The sequence below is a fragment of the Bos taurus genome, chromosome 18 (genome assembly GCF_002263795.3).
Source record: "Bos taurus isolate L1 Dominette 01449 registration number 42190680 breed Hereford chromosome 18, ARS-UCD2.0, whole genome shotgun sequence".
NCBI lineage: Eukaryota > Metazoa > Chordata > Mammalia > Artiodactyla > Bovidae > Bos > Bos taurus.
The window spans coordinates 10429725-10436002 of NC_037345.1; the positions used below are offsets into that span (position 1 = coordinate 10429725).

The 6278-nt window shown below is 48.0% G+C and overlaps 1 protein-coding gene across 2 annotated transcripts in view; it reads right to left on the bottom strand.

Annotated features, from left to right (window-relative positions):
• The window catches only part of MBTPS1 (membrane bound transcription factor peptidase, site 1), a 44808-nt gene extending 40102 nt beyond the window's left edge, over positions 1-4706 (bottom strand). For both annotated transcript variants that reach the window (XM_005218390.5, XM_005218389.5), the window contains exon 1: positions 4597-4706. The gene's annotated coding sequence lies outside the window, so the exon portion shown is untranslated. The remainder of the gene's footprint in view (positions 1-4596) is intronic.
• Positions 4707-6278: the final 1572 nt, after the last annotated feature.

Below are 6278 nucleotides of genomic sequence, written 5' to 3' on the forward strand. Positions count from 1 at the left end.
ATCCGCAGAACTTATGAATGTTACTTTATACGGCTGAAAGGACTCAGCAGGTGTAACTAAAAGCATGTTCTGATGGGGAGAGCATCCTGGATGGTCCATTGGGGTCCAGCGTAATGACAAGAGTCTATAAGAAGGAGGCAGGGGAGTGATGATGGGCGCGTGGGGCTGAAGTGATAGCAGCAGGTCAGGCACCAAAGTCTGCAGGTGCCTCTGGATGCTGGAAAAGGGATGCAAACACATGTTCCCTGGAACTTCCAGAAGGAATGAAGCTGACACCTTGACTTAAGCCCAGTGACACTGATCTCAGACTACTGACCTTCAGAACTGCAAGACAACAAATCTGTTGTTTTAAGCCAACAAGTGTGTAGAAATTTGTTACAGCAGCCACAGGAAACTAACGTATTTCCCAGAGAATATGGGGGAAGTGCTAATGAAATATTAAGTAAAACAGTTAATGTGATCCAAATTTTCATTTTTAAATATCTATCTATAGGCACCAGGGAGAAAGAACATGAAAAAAGATAACTTTATGCAATAAAACTTGCACAGTCAAAATATGTTAAAAATGTAATTTCAATTATACATATAGCAGAGCTTAAAAGGGATCTGCATGTGTGCGTGCCAAAACACTTCAGTCATGTCTGACTCTCTGAGACCCCATGGGCTGTAGCCCACCAGGCTCCTCTGTCCATGGGATTCTCCAGGCAAAAATACTAGAGTGGGTTGCCATGTCCTCCTCCAGAAAAGGAATCTACTTCTTAGGATTTGTTTTTAAAAATCTGTCTACCTTCTAACTTAAGGTTATACTAACTTAAGGTTATTCTAACTTAAGGTTCAACTAGTTCATTCTAAACAGATTTGTCATCTGTAATATCACTTACTTATAGAGCCTGGTTAGGGTTGTCTCTGGATCCACTAACTGTTGACTGGATTTAATTTCTATAAATTCTTTATGTAGAAGGCCTGGTTATTTTTCCATACAAAGGTACACCCTAAAAGATGGTATTTAACATTATGGATTTTCCATAAGTAAGTATAATTATGTCTCCAATACAGGTACAATCAAAAAATACTTGACATTAAATACTAAATGTAAAATACAAAGCTCAAATAATACAATGACAGGAATAAGATTTAATGGGATTGGTTAAGAGGGAGACCAAGTAGAGGAGATGGATTACCTGGGCAGGCAACAGTCAACGTTCCTTACAGCCCAGAATCTTCTACGTGCATTATAAAACAGTGTCACTAGGATTACGATTCTGGGTATAGCTAAAGTACATACAAATTTGTTTCTTTGCAAATAATTAAAGAACACAAGTCAGGGAAATGACTTTTATCACCCAATAGTCGTCTAATCAGGAAGATGTGCCTTGCTTTTTAATGACCCTTTACTGAAACAGATCCAGAGAAAATTGTTTAGGTCACAAAAGGGTACCATTCAGTTTAATCAAAATTTGGCTGTAAAAATACCACTTTCATAACTAACTGCACACTTGACTGTATTACCATTGTTTAACAGGCTAACATTTGAGAGATGCCAGATCACAATATCTTAAAACAAAGGTGTATTCTTAAGCCTGATTAAACCATTCATTCTGGCACATTCACCCATCAGTAGGTTTTGTAGGGGGAAATTCAGCCCCGCGAGTCAAGAGCACCAAAGTCAAGAGTCATGGTCCACACTGTTTTTATTGTCTGTTCTTTCACAGAGGCTGCTGCTGTCTCTTCATTCTCTTTACCTTCCCACCATCCAGGATCGGTCAGCCACACAGGAGGTTCACACTTGCCACATTTTAAACTCATTCCTTAAACAACCTCAGACAAAAAGACATCCTCAATATTAATAAACCAAGTGAACAGATTTTTGTAGCAGGTCAAAACTGATTAGGCCACAGGGAGGAGGAAATCAGTCTCAAGCTGACTCAGACCATACACTGAGAGACCAAGGTCCATCTCCCGTTCTTAATAGTTCAAGTCATCAAGGGTTAGACTTGCCAAGTTCTTCCAATAAAATATATGCAGTATCTCAACTCTCTCCTGATGTAAAGGGGCAGATGCAAATACACCACCCCCTACTGCACTTACAGCACTGCACTAGGAGCCACGTGCGGTCTATTGGGCCTGCAGCCTCTAGTTACTCTGGCACTGTGGCTGCCACACAAATGAAAGAGACAGCAGGCAGGACAAGAACCATCTCCCCCCCAGACTGACAGACAAGGTAATCACACAACATGAGAAGGACGTGAAGGGGATGATTAAACCTCCTGACTCTTCAGGAGGGAGCCTACAACATCCCATGGGGCCCAAGGAGCTTCTAAAGCTCTGCAAGCACTAGACTAAAAATGCTTTATTTACAGAGGCAACCAACTCTTGATTATAAGGATACTTGGGGAGCACACTGGAGTTAGCTTATGGGCCAGGGTCCCACCCAGCCACCCCAGGCGTCCCCCTCCCCACCTCTAACAAAAAGGGCTCTAGCCATCTGCTTCATACATGGCAACAAAAAACATTATCTGAAAGAAGTGCCCTGCATGAATGGATAAACAAAATGTGTTACATGCAAAGAGTGGACTATGAGTGTGCCATAAAAAGGAATGAAGTATGGAGGGAAAGGGTAAACTGGAGTGTAGGATTATCAGATACACACCACTACGTATGGGGGCTTCCCTGATGGCTCAGCTGGTAAAGAATCTGCCTGCAATGCAGGAGACACGGGGCAGGACACCCGGGTTCAAGCCCTGGGTCAGGAAGATCCCTTGGAGAAGGGAATCGCAACCCACTCCAGTATTCTTGCCTGGAGAATTCTAAGCAAAGAGTCAAAGGGGTTGTAAAGATAAACAAGGACACGCTGTACAGCATGAGCGTCCCAGGTGGCACTACTGGTTAAGAACCTGCCTCCCAGTGCAGGACTTGTAAAGAAACACGGGTTTGATCCCTGGGTCAGTAAGATGCCCTGGAGGAGGGCAAGGCAGTCTACTCCAGTATTCTTGCCTGGAGAATCCCATGGACAGAGGAGCCTGGCAGGCTACAGTTCATAGGGTCACACAGAGTCAAACACGACTGAAGCGACTTAGCACTGTATAGCACAGAGAACTATGTTCAATATCTTGTAATAACCTAGAATGGAAAAGAATCTGAAAAAGAATATACATATGTGTAAATGAATCACTTTTGCTGGGCACCTGAAACTAATACAACATTGTAAAGCAATTATACTTCAATTTTTTTTTTTAAAAAAAGAAGGAATGACACACCGATACAGGGTACAAATTACACGAAGTCTAAAGACAGTATGAAAAATAGAAGGAGCCAGACACAATAGTCACATATAACCCCATCTGAATACACAAAATATTCAAAAAAGACAAATCTAAGGAGGCAGCAAATTAGTGGTCACCTGGAGCTGGAGTTAGAAATGGGCACTGACTGCAAATGGGCACTGTGGGGGATCTTTCGGGGATGGAAGAAATGTTCTAAAACTGGATTATGATGATTGCACAACTGCAAATTTACAGGAAAAAAAAAATGTTGAATAAGCACACTTAAAAACAGTAATTTTAACTTTAATAAAGCGCTCACGTTAAAAAAGTGTGTGTGTATATATACATATACATATATATGTATGTATGTAAATATATATACGTAAAACGGGTGCCGCAGATTAAAAGTTGGGGGGGGGGGGTGGGAAATCACTGTTCTCCAAACCCCTCATTTTTATACTTAGGCAAACTGAAACCTTGAAGCGAGAGCACTACTTACCAGCAGTCAAGACTAAAGGGCCAAAGGAAACGAAATTCTCCAGTTCAACTCCGAGACCTTAGGCTACTCTCTCTTACTTGGAAGTGTCCTTCGGAATCTAAAGTAAATATTTAACTTAATCTGCATAGGCAAATAGGCCCAAAGTCTCAAGGGCGCTAACCCAGACAAGGGGTAAACATCTTAAATGAACGTAAAGGAGACGGCGTACAACAGTCTTAGGCAGCACGTGAAGCTCCTTCAGGTCTGAGAGTCAACCAGAACCTCCCCGACCCAAACGACCGACGAGGTTTTTGCCCCGCATTTATGAAAAACCAGACTCGGAAGGGGCAGGAATCGAGGTCCCTTAAGATCCCACAGCAGGCTCCCCTCTGGGAAGCAGACCGAGAACCGCGGTCTGCTCCGAGGCTGAGGGCCCGGACCAGGCACACGGTGTGACTCGGTCAAAGTTCACTTCAGATCAAGGAAGCGGGGAAGTGGAGCGACCACCGAGGCGTGTCAACGCGCAAAGAGGGCCAGGCGGGGAAACCGGCCGGCAGTCCGGCCGGGGCGAGCGGCGGGACGGCGAGGCTCCCGCGGGCAGGCAAGCGGCGCACCGGCACGTCTCCAACGCTCGTCCTCCCCGCGCCCCCCACCGCCGCCCCCGTACCGCCCGGTTCGCGCCCGCGCGGCTCCAGGGGCGCAGAGAGGCCCCGCCGCCGCCGCCGCCGCCGCCGCCCCCGCCCGCACAGACCCCCGCCCTCGGGCCCTCGAGCGCGGCGAGCAAGCCGGAGCGCGCGGGCGACCCGGCAGGTCGGGAGGGCCGGCGGCTCTGGGGAGCACACTTGCTTGACGTACCTGCGGCCGCCTCAGGCTCGGGTCTGCTGGGCCCGGGATAACGGCGCCTCCGCCGCAAACACGCCTCGGGTCTCCATTCGGTGCTGTTTACTCCCAACTCTCGCGAGACTGCGCGATTGGGGCGGGGACACCGACGGCCCGGAACGCCGGACCCCGCCGACCGTGCGTGCCCTGCGTGCGCGCGCTGGACGCTGAGGTCCCGGGGCGGGAGGCACCCTGGCTGGGAGGAAGGGTGGAGGTCTCGCGACGTTTGCGGCCCTGGGGCAGGGGCGGGGTCAGGTTGCTGGGACTCGGCCCGAATCTGGAGAAAGGAAGATTGGGGGCGGATGGGGGATTCACAGGAGCTCTGGAAACCTGTATGGCCCCCGGGCGGGCGCAGCCCTGCGGAGGACAGCCGCGGCGGAACAGCCACCGAACCTTCGTATTCATCCAGTGCTCTCCTCCTGGGGCCTGTGGAGCCAGGTGCGGCGGCGCTCCCCCTGCAAACCTCTACCCGTTTAACCCTCGCTGCAGCTCGGATGCTGGCGAGTAAAGTGCTTACTCAAGGCCGGAGGGTGCTCGCCAGACTTCCACCCTGACAGGCGAGACCCCGGCCCGAAGTCCGGTCTGCTCTACTCTTAACCCCTCCCAGCGTCGCCTGGACCACGGACGCCAAGCGGTGACCCGTTCTGAAGAAACAAAGATCAATGTATTAAACTCCCCTAAAAGTGCGCCCCCCCCCCAATTGTCTGGGTGATTGAGATACTAAAATCACCCACTTAATGTCTACATGTTGAGCTGATCCACACTAGACATTGGGCACAACTAGGGGATGGAGGCTTTCCAGCTGGCGGCAGTGGTAAAGAATCTGCCTGCCAATGCAGGAGATGCAAGTTCGATCCCTGGATAGGGAGATCCCCTGGAAAAGGAAATGACAACCTTGCCAGGAAAATTCCATGGACAGATGAGCCTTGAAGGCTACAGTTCATGGAGTTGCAAAACAGTCGGACACAACCAAGCTGGCACGCAAGGGGGACTGAAAGCCTGTTTTAGGTCATGCTGATGACAAATGATGTGCTATGTCCTGAGATAAAACTGCTCGTATTTTGACCTTTCCACAGCACCTGGATAATACCCCAATATTAGAAACCACAGTACTGCATATTCCTTTTAACACGATTTAACCAAACTGATATAATATAGTGAAGAAACTTAAAATCACCTACTAGCTTTTTGTGATCTTAGGCAAGTTGTACCTCAGCTCTCTGGAACTCACCTTACCCAAAGGAGTATGAGTATCTCCCTCAAAGGATGACGGTTAAATGAAGCATATACATACAGACTTTGACACACAACATATTCAATAGATGTTGTTGTACTAGACCAACCCACACCTGATCAAGTTCTTCCCCACCCCCTGAGATCACATCAGTGTTAGGAACTTTCAGAGAACTCTTGACTCTTGGATTTGTAAATCCAGAGCACTCCCCTCCTACCACTACATAAGGGACTTGATCTTAACAGGGTTCTTTTAACAGCCCTTGAAGTCCCTATGCCATTGAATACAAAGCCCCACTGTTAGGAACAGAGGTAGGTTAGTGAATCGCAAACATCCTTGTCATGTGATACTGAAGGGGAGGGGAACTGTGCAGCTCCTGAGAGCCCTAAAAACTGCAGGGGGCCTGGGGGGTGATAGGAGGTGG